The sequence below is a fragment of the Pipistrellus kuhlii genome, unplaced genomic scaffold, assembly GCF_014108245.1.
Source record: "Pipistrellus kuhlii isolate mPipKuh1 unplaced genomic scaffold, mPipKuh1.p scaffold_m20_p_24, whole genome shotgun sequence".
Taxonomy (NCBI): Eukaryota; Metazoa; Chordata; class Mammalia; order Chiroptera; family Vespertilionidae; genus Pipistrellus; species Pipistrellus kuhlii.
Window position 1 is genome coordinate 717,872 of NW_023425523.1, and position 12,776 is coordinate 730,647.

The 12,776-nt window shown below is 57.7% G+C and overlaps 1 protein-coding gene across 4 annotated transcripts in view; it reads right to left on the bottom strand.

Moving 5' to 3' along the window:
* CARMIL1 (capping protein regulator and myosin 1 linker 1) overlaps positions 1 to 12,776 on the bottom strand; it is a 57,820-nt gene that overhangs the window by 38,223 nt on the left and 6,821 nt on the right. The gene's annotated exons all lie outside the window — the stretch shown is intronic.

Here is a 12,776-nt window from a genome sequence, read left to right on the forward strand (position 1 = left end):
AGGACCCTTCAGTCGAGGGTGGACGCTCTATCCACTGATCCACATCGGTGAGGGCTACTTTTTACTTTTTATTTTCCTTGTGAGCTGCTTCCCCCCTGGCTGTGGCTCCCTCTCCATCCTTCCAGAGCACATGGGAATGACAGAGGCTGACATTTACTGACTAGGAGGGCTTCAGAACTTCCTGTTCCTGCCCCAGCGAGTCAGTCTATACACACAGGGAAAATACGGGCCTAGCCTGTTTGGCTCCGTGGATAGAGCATCGGCCTACGGACTGAAGGGTCCTGGGTTCGTTTCCAGTCAAGGGCACATAGGCAGAATGCAGGTTTGATCCCCGGTAGGGGGCGTGCAGGAGGCAGCCCATCCATGATCCTCTGTCATCATTGATGTTTCCCTCTCTCTCTCCCTTCCTCTCTGAAATCAATAAAAATATATTGTAATAAAATAAAATTTTATTGCAAAACAGCCACGTCCATTCATTTGTCAGAGGTGGTGGAGTCGTGGGAGCAGAGACCTGGCTTGGCCTGTGGGCCTCACACTTGCTACCAGGCCCTTTACAGGAGGAGGGTGCTGCCCACATCTTACCGACTGTCCCCCATAGAACATGTCTCATAAACCACGTGTAAGACTTACGTAGCTAAAAGTATTTACAAGTGCCAGGGCCGGGGCAGGCCACCCTGAAAGATGCCACTTGGGGGTGTTTTGATCCCCGTGAAGTAAAGTTACTTAAGCGACTGCTCATGCAAGAACACTGGGGCCTCTCTGTGCCCCAAGCCACCCTGCACCCAGGGCCCAAGGAGGAAGAGTCAGGGAATTCGGGACCGACAGATATGTACACAAACCTGCTCTTTCTTTTTTTTAATATATTTTATTGATTTTTCACAGAGAGGAAGAGAGAGGAATAGAGTTAAAAACATCGATGAGAGAGAAACATCGATCAGCTGCCTCCTGCATGCCCCATACTGGGGACATGCTCGCAACCAAGAATCGAACCCGGGACCCTTCAGTCCGCAGGCCGACTCTCTATCCACTGAGCCAAACCGATTTCGGCCTGCTCTTTCTTTTTCTCATTTACTACGCAAGCCCAAACTCTGCTTACACTCCTCAGTAATGAGCACCTGAAACTCGTTTCTTCTCTCAAATCCTCACAAATGTCTTGATTCTTCCCATAAAAAGAGCACATTTGGAGTCACTTTCTTTAAAAATAAAATAAAATAAAAATAAAATAAATAAAAAGTTTTTATTGATTTCAGAGAGGAAGGGAGGAGAGATAGAAACATGATGAGAGAGAATCATGGATCATCTGCCTCCTGCACGCCCCCCTCACTGGGGATGGAGCACGTGCCAGACCGGGAATTGAACCATGACCTTCTGGGTCCTAGGTGATCGCTCACCACTGAGCCACTCTCTGAGCACCAATGTGTGATCCCCGCGCACCAGTTACCCTGGCTTTTCTCCTGCTAATCCGTCTCGTGTCAAGTGTGCTGTCCGTCCAGCACGAGCTCCGGGGAGGGGAGGGGACTTCCCCGTCCCGACAGAGGTCAATCGAATGTGCCGTTTGCTTCTGGTCACTGCGGTTTTATTTATAGCCTCCAAATGAAATCTACCAAAAACATGCCTCAAAAAAAAAAAAAAAAAAAAAAAAAAAGGAAAAGGAAACCGAATGATAAGGAGACATTTTCTGGCTCTAATTCAGGCCTCGGTGTACTTCAAGTCCATGAGAGCTCCTGAGGAGCAGAACAAATTCCATGGGTGTGAAAAAAAGAAAAAGAAAAATGTGGCTAAAGAAGGTGAAAAGAAACAGAAGGCTCTGGAACATGGAGCCGGCGTCCCGCGTCGGCCACTCAGATGGTCTCTAAGGCGCTGAGCCGCCATGAGAGGGAGGGAAAGGGGAGGGCGCCGAGGCCTCCCCCAGGCCTTCCCATTAGGCTCCACAGCAGCGGTTCTCAACCTGTGGGTCTCGATTCCTTTGGGGGTCGAACGACCCTTTCACAGGGGTCACCTAAGACCATCGGAAAACACGGATATTTACATTACGATTCAAACCAGTAGCAAAATTACATCTATGAAGCAGCAACGAAAATAGTTTTACAGTTGGGGGTCATCACACCATGAGGAGCTGTATTGAAGGGTCGCCACATTAGGAAGGTGGAGAACCACTGGGCTAGACGGCAGAACACGCACGCCATGTCTCTCCCACAGAGGTCAAAGGTGGCACCACAAACAGGGGTCAAGAGTCAGCCCGCCCCCCCACAACAGGTTTGTAAGGTTATCTTTTTTTTTTTAATTATTTATTTATTTATTTTTACATATTTTATTGATTTTTTCCCCCTCCCTCCCTCCCACACATCCCCTCCCTCCCCAGAGCTTTATGTCCATTGGTTGTACTTATATGCATGTATACAAGTTGTAAGGTTATCTTATCTGATTCCCAAACAGCCCCTCAGGGCAGCCTCCACCTCAGTCCTCCCAACCGTGTACAGACCAGGAAGCTGACACTTGAAAGCGTGATCTGTGCTGGAGGCCACACAGCTGGGACAGGCTGAGCCAGGCCTCCCTGGGGTCTGCCTGGTTCCAGGTGCCCATGACCGCCCCCCAAAGGGGCCCAGTGAAACCGCCTGGTGGGTGACAACCCGCACGGAGCTGGGTTCCTCCCTCGGCGGCCCTGTCCTTCCACTTCCTGCCCCAGGAAGGCTCAGACACAGGCAGCTGCCCCTCAGCAGGCGACGCAGAGACACACGGAACATCCTCTCCCCACCACCAAGGACACAGGCCTGGATTGTGGGCTCGATCCCCAGTAGGGGGTATGCAGGAGGCAGCTGATCAATGAGTCTCATCATTGATGTTTCTCTCCTCTCCCTTCCTTTCTGAAAACAATAAAAATATATGTTTAAAATAATCAAAATAATAAAATAAAAAAGATTCTATGCGTGGACTTAGCAACGGTGGGTCCACTACCTGGACCCCCGCCCTGTGACCGCCCTGAGCATCGGGGCGGCCTGGTGTCCAGGAGCTAAGAGCTCAGCACAGAGCTCTGTCCTGGGAACGAGCCCAGAGCAGAGCCGGAGGGGGAACACGCCGTCCCTGCCTCCCAGCCTCCTTCCTCCGGAGTCACGCTTTACTTTAAAAAGGGAAAACCTTGTTTTGAGTCCGCAGTTCTCTCAGTCCCTGCTCTGAGGAGCGGAGAGCTGTGCCCACGCAGGAACACACTGTGAGTCCCAGGCCCGGACGCAAGGTCACGGCTGAGCCAAAGGCAGCCAGAGGGAGGAGGGCGCCTCCGGGCTCCCTGCCTGGCCACGGCCTCGGCCTCGGCCTCGGCCTCGCTTCCCTCGTCCGTGGGGAGAACCCACCAGCCCCGGCTTCAGGAAGGCCCAGCTGGCGAAAAGCCGGAGTGAGGAGGCGGGGACCCGGGGAGGGTCGTGCGGAGGGAAGGAAGCCAGTCCCAGAAAGACACACACCCCGGACCGCGCTTCCCTGGGGAATCCCGCAAACACAGAACACTGACAGCAAACACGGATGCAGAGACAGGAACGGACTGAGGAGGCTCGGAGGCTCGGACGGAGCCAGAGGGGGTGGGAAGAGATTAGCCACAGACCTTGTCTGCACGGATGCCTCGCCACGGACACAGGGGGTGGGGGTGGGGGGGGGGGTCGGTCAAGGTGGGGAAAGGGAACACTGGAATGCGTTCCACAATAAAGACAGATTTTTTTTTAAAAAGGTTACAGCTGTGTGAACCCACTCTAGAGCAGGCATGCAGTGACGGAATGACAGAGAGGAGGGCAGGTCACGGTAAGGGGAGTGTGGTGGTCACGTGGATTTTCACAGGCAATGGAACTACAGAGAATTAAACACACACGCCCCACCCCACCCCACCCCAGCGCAGGGAACCCAAATCCTGAGATGACTGTGTCAACGTTAACTGCGTGATTGTGACTTTGTAACCTCGCTCTGCAACATGCTATTCCCCCGGGCAGCGGAGAGGGGAGCCCAGGGTCTTGTTAGCTCTTACAGATGCGTCGGACTCTCTCTCCACTGGCCCCAGACGAGGGCTGTGGCCATCCCAGCAGCCTGCAAACTGCCTGGTGTGTCAGAAAGGCCCTCTGGGCCCCGAGGTGGTCCTCCCACCCCTCCATCTCCCAGGCCAGGAGGCAGCTGGCCCACGATGCTCTCTCATCATGGACGTGCCTCTTGCTCTCCCTCTCCCTCCGCTCTCTGAAGTCAGTAAAAATGTATTTTTTTAAAAAAGACAAACTAGCTCTTTCTTGCTATTTCCCCAGCACATGCTGAACGTCCTGGAGGCTTCAGCACGTGGATAAAGGACAAGTGGACGGACAGGCGCCCTAGGGTCTGCCCTGTTCCTACCCGAGCCTCCAGGAGGCCTGTTCACGTGCCTCTGCAGTCTCTTCGTCCGGCCCCGAACACCCTTTACCGTCGGTTTACTGTCCGAGCACCTTCGGCAAGCCTCAGCCCTCTCCACCCCCCGACGGCCCGATTCACAGCCCCGGTCAGCTGCTCGCTCCCTGCGTGACCCACAGCCTCGCCTTCAGCTCAGTGCCTCCAATTGCCCATCTGTGAAATGGGGATAATCGCGCCCACCCATAAAGTTCAAGGGAGGTCCAACAAGAGAGCTCGGGACCGCGCCCACACCCAGCACGCGCGTGTCAGCACCGGCCTCGGCCGTGACCGGCAGCCGCCCTCTCTCCTGCACTTCCTCTCGGGGTCTCCGAGGTCACGCGGGACCATCACATGCTGGTACTTTCTGCGGGTGCTTTCCCCTTATCTTCTCCTCTGGAACCATTTACTGATAATGCGGTCAGAACGCAAGTGGTTGAGAGTCCCCAGCTTTCCTGACTTCTGAGCTCTGATCTACCCCTGAGCCAAGACTGGTTGATTGGTTGGTTAATTGATTTCAGAGAGGAAGGGAGAGAGATGGGAAGAGAGAGAATCACTGATCAGCGGCCTCCTGCACGCCCCACAACCGGGGCCTGTGCCCTGACCGGGGCTTGAACCCTGCCCTCCTGGTTCACAGGTCCACCCCCGAGCCCGGCCGGCCGGGCCTTAGCAGCATTTTTAAAACCACAGCTTCCTGGACCGTCTTCGCCAGCATCTGCTCTGGGGGTTCTTCCTCTGATGACCCACCGTCCTGCATCCTCCTCGGACCGGCGTGACCAATGCCCCCGTGGCCAACGACCTGCACTGTAAACACGCATGCTGGGGTTCGAGGTCCACCCTGAACCCCCGGCCTGGCCTCGCTGGGAAGGAAGCCGGTGGTCGCTGGCCTCCGGAGTGTCAGACCCTGCACGGAGGAGCCGGTGTTCGTGGCCTCCAGCCAAAAGCAGCGCCTTCTAGCGGCTCTTCCTCCGTCACCGGGAAGGCCGGCCGGCAGGGGAGGCTGCGGCAGGCGGTGAACGGTCGGCTCCGGGCGGCGTGGCCGGCGCTGTGCCACCTGGCGGCGCCGCCCCTGACCACGCTGACGGAAACCGATGAGCCGCCACGGAACCCTCCGCTGCTCCCTCGCCGTGCGGCTGGGGAAACCGATGGCGCACACACAGAGCGCGGCCCGCCGGCCCTCCCTCCTCTGCGGAGGGCGTCAGATTCAGACGCTCAACCGCATGGCCATGCCAGTTCTATGTAGAGATGGCCTCTGCCTGGCAAGACCAAAGAAAACATCTTAAATTATAAGTCGGCCCAGCCGGCGTGGCTCAGAGATTGAGCGTCGACCTAGGAACCAACCAGGAGGTCACAGTTCGATTCCCAGTCGGGGCACAGGCGCTGGTTGTGGGCTCCATCCCCATTGGGGGGGTGTGCAGGAGGCAGCCAATCAGTGATTCTCTTCCATCGTTGATGTTTCTATCTCTCTCAATAAGACAAACTGACATCTTCCTCTTTCGAGTTGGAAGAGCATGCGATGTTAAAGTTGTAAATGCCCCATCACAAGGGAAATTAGGTAAGCACTCTGAGAGTGTACTCTTCATGTGGTACAGGGAGATATTAGAGCAAGTTTAATCGCTTTACCAGTCATTGTTTTTACCAGTGTCATTTGTACATCATGTTTTTGTTGTTTGTATACCTTGTTTTGTTGTTGTTACATCATGTTGTTACTCCTTCTAATTCATTTCCTTTCAATGTGCAGAAACACAGGCGCCGGGGCCTGCGGATGAACTGGAGGGAAGGAGGGAGGGATTCCCTGCCCTTAGGCCACTCCTCGGGCTGCCGGCCACCAGCCGGGCCATCTGCCGGGTCTGAGCCACTCATTGTCGTTTTAAATGGCCCACTGCTTCTCCTGGGCCGCGTCCCCTCCAACGTGACTGAAAGACCTTTTGTGGCTGGGAACACACTTGGCCTTCCTGAGCCTGGCACCGATGGTGGGCCCAGGACGCGCAGCCCCACGGTCCAGAACAGCTGGACTGACACGTCCCCGGTGACCGACCGAGTCTGGTCCTTAGCTCAACAGCCCAGAAAGTGTTCTAACCCTTTTCAGCTTCATCAGCTCAACCACCATTTTCCCCGAGGACCCGGGGGCCGGGAAGGCAAGCAGAGGCTCCAGAAAAGGGCCCCGAAGCGCACGGGACCTGAGACAACTCTGGGAGAGAAAGCGATAACGATCCCGAGTTCCTAGTGGACCTGAGAGGGGAAGAGCCAGGAGCGGGTGGCACCTGCACTGTGGGGCACACAACTTCTACAGACAGAGACAAGGCCTCGCTTGTCGCTTTCGAGAAAAGGTAAATACAATAAACTCGCACACTTGCCTGGCGGTGGGCGTGGCCCCATGGTTGAGTGTTGACCTATGAACCAGGAGGTCAGGGTTCGATTCCAGGTCAGGGCACATGCCCGGTTGCAGGCTCAATCCCCAACGTGGGGTGTGCAGGAGGCAGCCAATCAATGGTCCTCTCTCATCATTGGTGTTTTTCTCTCCCTCTCCCTTCCTCTCTGAAATTAGTAACAATACATATATATAAACTTTAAAACTTTAAAAGACGGTAGCTTTCTGTCGTATTTGTGGAGGGACAAACGAATGAGTAAGCAGGAAATCCTGCAACAGAAGAAGGCACTGCCTTCACATCGCTGGTGACTATAAGCCACCCAACCACCCAGATGGTGAATCCGTCCCTTTAAGAAGTAAATTAGCTCCCAAACAAGTCAAAACAACGCCATCTGAAAGCTGTAATAGAGGGAAGAGAGAGAGGGAGGGAGAGAGAACATGCCACTGAGCACCACTCCTTTCCACACGAACAGGACCCTGGCGTCCGGGCCGGCCTGTCGCTCAGGCTGTTTTAGGGTCATTAACTAGCAGCCTGCCCGCCAGCCTCCGGACTCGGCAGCTCCTGTCTGACGGCGTCAGCTCTGCGCCAGAGCAGGCACCGCCTCCCGCGTGGCAGGCAGTCACGTTTCCCGTCATCCTCCCGCACACGACGGTGAGAACGGTGGGAACCGGTCCCCAGAGGCACGCGGCAACAATTCGGACAAGAGAGCACCTCGCTCGCTCGCTCGAGAAACCTGCACCCCAGCCCCGGGAAGTGTCGTCCTGACCTCTGAGAAAAGGGCTGCTCCATGCTCATCCCACAACTATTTATCTTAACCCTTTGCACTCCGAACCATTCTGGACATTGGCTACCAGCTACTCGACGCTACTTTGCGAAACGTGCGTTGAATTAACTCAATTCCCCGTAATCACTAATAAACTGCAATGTCCCCTGAGAGGGGACAGCGGAGTGCAAAGGGTTAATATGTTTGTATTGATTTCGGAGAAGGGAGAGGGGAAAAGAGGAGAAATATCCATGGTGAGAGAGAATCATGGATCTGCTGCCTCCTGCATGCCCCCTACTGGGGATGGAGCCCGCAACCCAGGCCTGTGCCCTGACAGGGAACCGTGGCCTCCTGGTTCCTAGGTGGAGGCTCACCCACTGAGCCACACAAGCCGGGCGCCAGGGAGGGGAAGCGAACCTCACTGACTATGATTGTGTGTGTGTCATTAGCAAAAAGGAGCTGGCCCAGCCCGTGTGGCTCAGTGGCTGAGCATCAACCGGGATATGGGCTCGTTCCCCAGCAGGGGGCGGGCAGGAGGCAGCGGATTGATGATGTTTCTTATCGATGTTTCCAACTCTATCCCTCTCACTTCCTCTCTGTGAAAAATCAATAAAATATATTTTAAAAAGGAGAAAGTAAGCCGGCTTTCACACGCAGGCGGAGAAGGCCCCACCCTCCGGGTCCCTCTGGGAGCCTCGCGCCCTTTGACCCAGTGTCGTTTTCCCCATTCAAAACGTCTGACTCACTGGAATTAGAGAGAGAACAACGGACCCGTGACTTTCACGTCTCACTGGCCAGTCTCCGCCCCGCCCCCCCCCCCCCCCCGCCCGCCCCCGCCCCAGCTCCAGGGGCTCCTTGGGCAAAATCCCTGCCGTGTTTCACATCCTTTGCTTTCCGTGCCCGCGAAGTGAAAGGCGTCGTTGACGGGCGAGGCTTGGCCGGCCTCCAGGAAACCGAGCCCAGGACACGCAGCTATCTTTTCTTAAACGTCCCCCTTCTGGTTTCCACCAAGTCTCCTTTAAAAGAAACAGCTGTCTCTCCAGGCAAAGCTCTAAACACCTGAGAAACGCAGCCCTGAGAACACAGCGGGCCTCCTCCTCCTCCTCCTCCCTTAGCTGACTGCTAACCCGGGAGCTGGGGCCCTCGGGCCGTGTGGCCCAGTGGTTCGGCATCCGCCCATAAACCATTCCCGGTGAGAGTATATGCTGGGGCTTTCACTCCATCCCCAGGGTGGGGCGTGCAGGAGGCAGCGGATCAATGATTCCCTCCCATCACTGGTGTTTCTCTCTCTCTCTCTCTCTCTCTCTCTCTCTCTCTCTCTCTCTCTCTTCCTCTTCCTTCCTCTCTCTGAAATCAACTCAATGAAAAAACAAAACACACAACATACTTAAAATAAATAAAACGGTTAGGGAAGCAACTTGACCGGGGAGACCAGCCCCTCCCCACTCCCGGGAACCAGGCAGTGGGCTATGCTGTCCCCAGACGGCCAGGCTGCGGGCAGGCAGGAAGGGCGGGGAGGAAAGCGCCCCGCCCTCCCGCCGGACAAACACTCGGCGCCCATTTTGCAGAGCGAAGGACAGCTTGTTATTTCTTAACCGTCCCCACCCTCGGGGAGACCGACCCCTGTGTTCGCCAAGCGAAACAGGGAGATGACGTGCAGGCTGGAACGTGGGGGGCAGGCCCGGCCGGAGGGCGGCTGCAGAGTCCACGCGGGCGGGGCGGGGCGGGGGCGGGAGCGCTGGGGGCGGGGCCGGGGGCGGGGGCGTGCCCAGGGGCGGGGCCCGGGGGTTGGGCGTGTCCAGGGGCGGGACCCGCGGTTGGGGGCGTGCCCAGGGCGGGGCAGGTGCTCTGGAGGCGGGGCCGGGCGCTGGGGGCGGGGCTGGTGGGGAGGCTGCGGCTCCCAGCCGATCACAAGGGCTAGGGCCGTCACTACGGGAAACCAGCCGAATCCAAAGAGAACTTCCCAAAGAGCCCTTCAAAACTCACTCAGAAAGGGCCGCCGAGGCCTGTCCTGCCCCGCCCCTCACCCTCCCGGGGCCCTGGCGCGAGCTCCCAGGAGGAAGTTCCGGCCCTGGCACCGGGAGGCGGGCAGGGCTGGGCTGCCAGCTGCTTCCTTAGAGCACGCAAACCTCAGGCCGCCTGGCAGGGGTTCAAACGCCGGCTTCAGGCAGTGCCGGCAGGGGGTGGGGGGTGAGGGGTGGGAGGGCGAGACCGTCCCCATCGTAAGACTGAGTGGCCCCGCCCCCCGAAGAAAAGATAAAAACTCTTTTAAAAAGCGTTCCAGTCGGTCTCCCCAGTTCGACTTCTCACACATTCCAGAAAAAGAACGTGTTGGGAATTAAAACCCATTCATTCTGGGTGTGGCTCCGTTTACATTCCTGCATTCATGAAGTTTCCTTTTTTTTTTTTTTTTTTTTTTAAAGCTTAGGTGTTGCAATCCTCCTGGCTAAGTTCCCTGGAGAAAAAGAAAAATTCCGGTGGAATAAGAGAAAGGACGCCCGCAAAGTGGAATCGGCTCTCCCGCCTGTTTTTTGTTTTTTGGGGTTTTTGTGGTTTTTTTTTTGGGGGGGGGGGTTAGACTAAGAGGTCAGGCCCCGGAGGAGGCGGAGGCCCAGGCCGCTACCCTCTGCACCTGGGCTGTGCAGGTGGGCGGGCCACGCCCCGAAGGAGGGGGAGGAGTGGACAGGCCTCAGGGAAGGTCCTCATCCTCCACCTGGACACAAACTTGGAGTGTGGGTGGCGCCGCTCAGTGGGGTTATGTTCTCTGGACGGGGACAAGGTCAGCTGTTAGTGTCCCCAAGAGAGACGCGGCCGTGGCCCACACACAGCCCACACCTCGGATGTCCAGGCGACAGACACCTCGGGCCTCGAGGAAAACAGGCCCGGGCGGTTCGACAGGTGGCTCTCGTGGCCCTGCAGTGAAATCAGGGGCTGGTGCAGGAGGCAGCCGACCCGGGAATCCTCTCTCATCATGGATGTTCCTCTCTCCCTCTCCCTTCCTCTCTGAAGTCAATCATGAAAAATATTTCCAAAATTTTTAAAATAAAATCGGGGGCTAGGAAGCAGAGTGGGCTGAGAGGAGAGTGTCTCCTAAACCGCCCTGGGGGTTTTCAAACCATGGGAACCCTCAGGGTCTCCCCTCCGGCCCCCTCCTCCCGGAGGCATTCAGGTGCGGCCACTGTTTCCGGTGGGTGTGTCTCACCCACAGGTGAGAGTGGGGGGAGGGGATGGTTTACAGGTCACTGCGCTGACAGCCTCTGCTGCCTCTGTTAGAGGTTGACCAGTGACAGTCAGGTGTCCGGCAGCCATGACCCCGTCCCTCAAGCCCCCGCAGTCCGTTCTTTACTTGGAAGCCTCCCCGCCAGACGCCAAAGCCCGAAGCGCAGGCACCACCCACCCAGATGTGACGGATGATTTGCCCCCGAACCTCACAGTCCCAAAGGAGCCGCCCCAGCCAGCCAGGAACCCAGGAGCCCAGGGGCCAGGGGGCACGTGGCCTGGACCAGGGGCTCCTGGGAGCCCAGCCCCGAGCCCTTCACCTGGACACGCCCCCCAGGGGGAAAGGCTGAGGAGGGGGGATGGGGAGCAGGAACAGAAGGAAGGTCCAGGACCCAGAGATTTCCGCCAGCTGCACAGGTGAGCTGCCGGAAGGCGGGCTCTCTCCTTCCTGCGGACACTCGTCTCTCTCCTAAGACACGGGACCCGCTGCTCCGGCCCCTGCTGACTCCTGAGGGGCCCTCGTCTCTACCTGGTGTCCAAGGAAAGACCAGGCTGGCATCACACAGCCTCACCCCTCCGGGGCCCAAGGAGAAGGCACCGCTGACTCAGGCTGAGTCAGCCAAGACTTGGTGACAGTCAGGAGCTGTGACTGGGACCCGGGGGGCACCTGGGCCGCACCCCGGCCTTCTGCTGGCCTGCGAGACTGAAGTTGGCCTGGGAGCCGGGTCCGAGGAGCCCTGGCTTACAGCAGAGAGAACCAGCCCTTCTGCTGAGCAGGTGGTTTAAAGGGCCGGTCACGTTGATGAGGGGGGCGAGATTCTCCATGCAGGCTTCCCACACACCAGCCTGAGGGGGAACGCACCCCTTAAAACAAGCCGGAGTGTTTCCCTCCGGGTTTTACATTTCTTTTTTCCTCTCTTCCATTTTATTGAATGTATCGGGGTGACACTGGGTAATAAAATTATGAAAGTGAACAGTTTTATTCACACACTCGCACCCTCCCTCCCCCCCCCCCCAAGTTACGCTCATTCCCCTCCTTTTCAGAGCGAGCTGGGGAAAGTGAGCACAGATGCGGACAACAGGCCCCTTTCCCACCTGCTCCCACGGTCAGGACGAGCAGAGCCGCCGATGAATGGGAACGTGGAGGCGCTGCGGCCTTAATGCAGCCTTTGTTTCGTGTCTGCGCGGCTGTGTGACCGTCCTGTCACTTCAACAGCAGCGTTCCTCCCCGGTCCTCCCACGTTCTGATTAGGACTCCAGGCTCCTCGGGGCCCTCGTCCCCTCCCCCTCACCCTCCCCCACGTCCCAGGGGGGCTAAATCCCGGAGGCGGGGCGACCGTATCTTTTCAAGAACAAGGAAAAGTTACACCAGGCTGGTCCAGGTTCAAGGGCTCCTAGCCCAAGGTCATCCGACCCGCCCGCGCTGGCGCAGAAAGTAGGGCAGTTGGGGAAGAGAGAGGAGGACGTCATGGGGCTCAGGTAGCAGGTTCACGGAGGCCTGGCCTGTGGGGGGAGGCGAGCTGCACTCAGGCCGCCAGGCTCGGGGGAGGGGACAGGGCTCTGAGGGGGGTGCCTTCCAAGGCCCTCGATGGACTGACGGACGGTGAACTTCGCCTGGACCCTGGCAGCAAGGGGGCTCTCCGCGCCTCCCGTTTCCCAAGCTCAGTTTTCTCCACCTGTAACTTCACCCCGCGCCCTGAGAACCACCCGGCCTGGATCGTAAGCGATCCCGAAAAGCCGAGGCTCCTGTGGTGTCGCAAAGAGTTACCCCCGTTCAAGTTACCCCCACCGGGGCCGGGCGCCGCAGGGGGGAGGGGGCGGCCCGCCACGCTCGCTGTCCCAGCAGCCTCTTCAGGTGCCATGCGACCTGCAAATGCCGGCGGGAAGGTCAGCGGAGGTCCAACAGGAGCCGGGACGGCAGGGCGGCACCAGGGACGCACTGGCAGGTCGGCAGGGGCGTGAGGGCGTCCCGAGCTGCCTCTGAGCCCCCCACATCCGCCCGCTGGCTGGGGAACGGGGCGCCTCCATCCCTG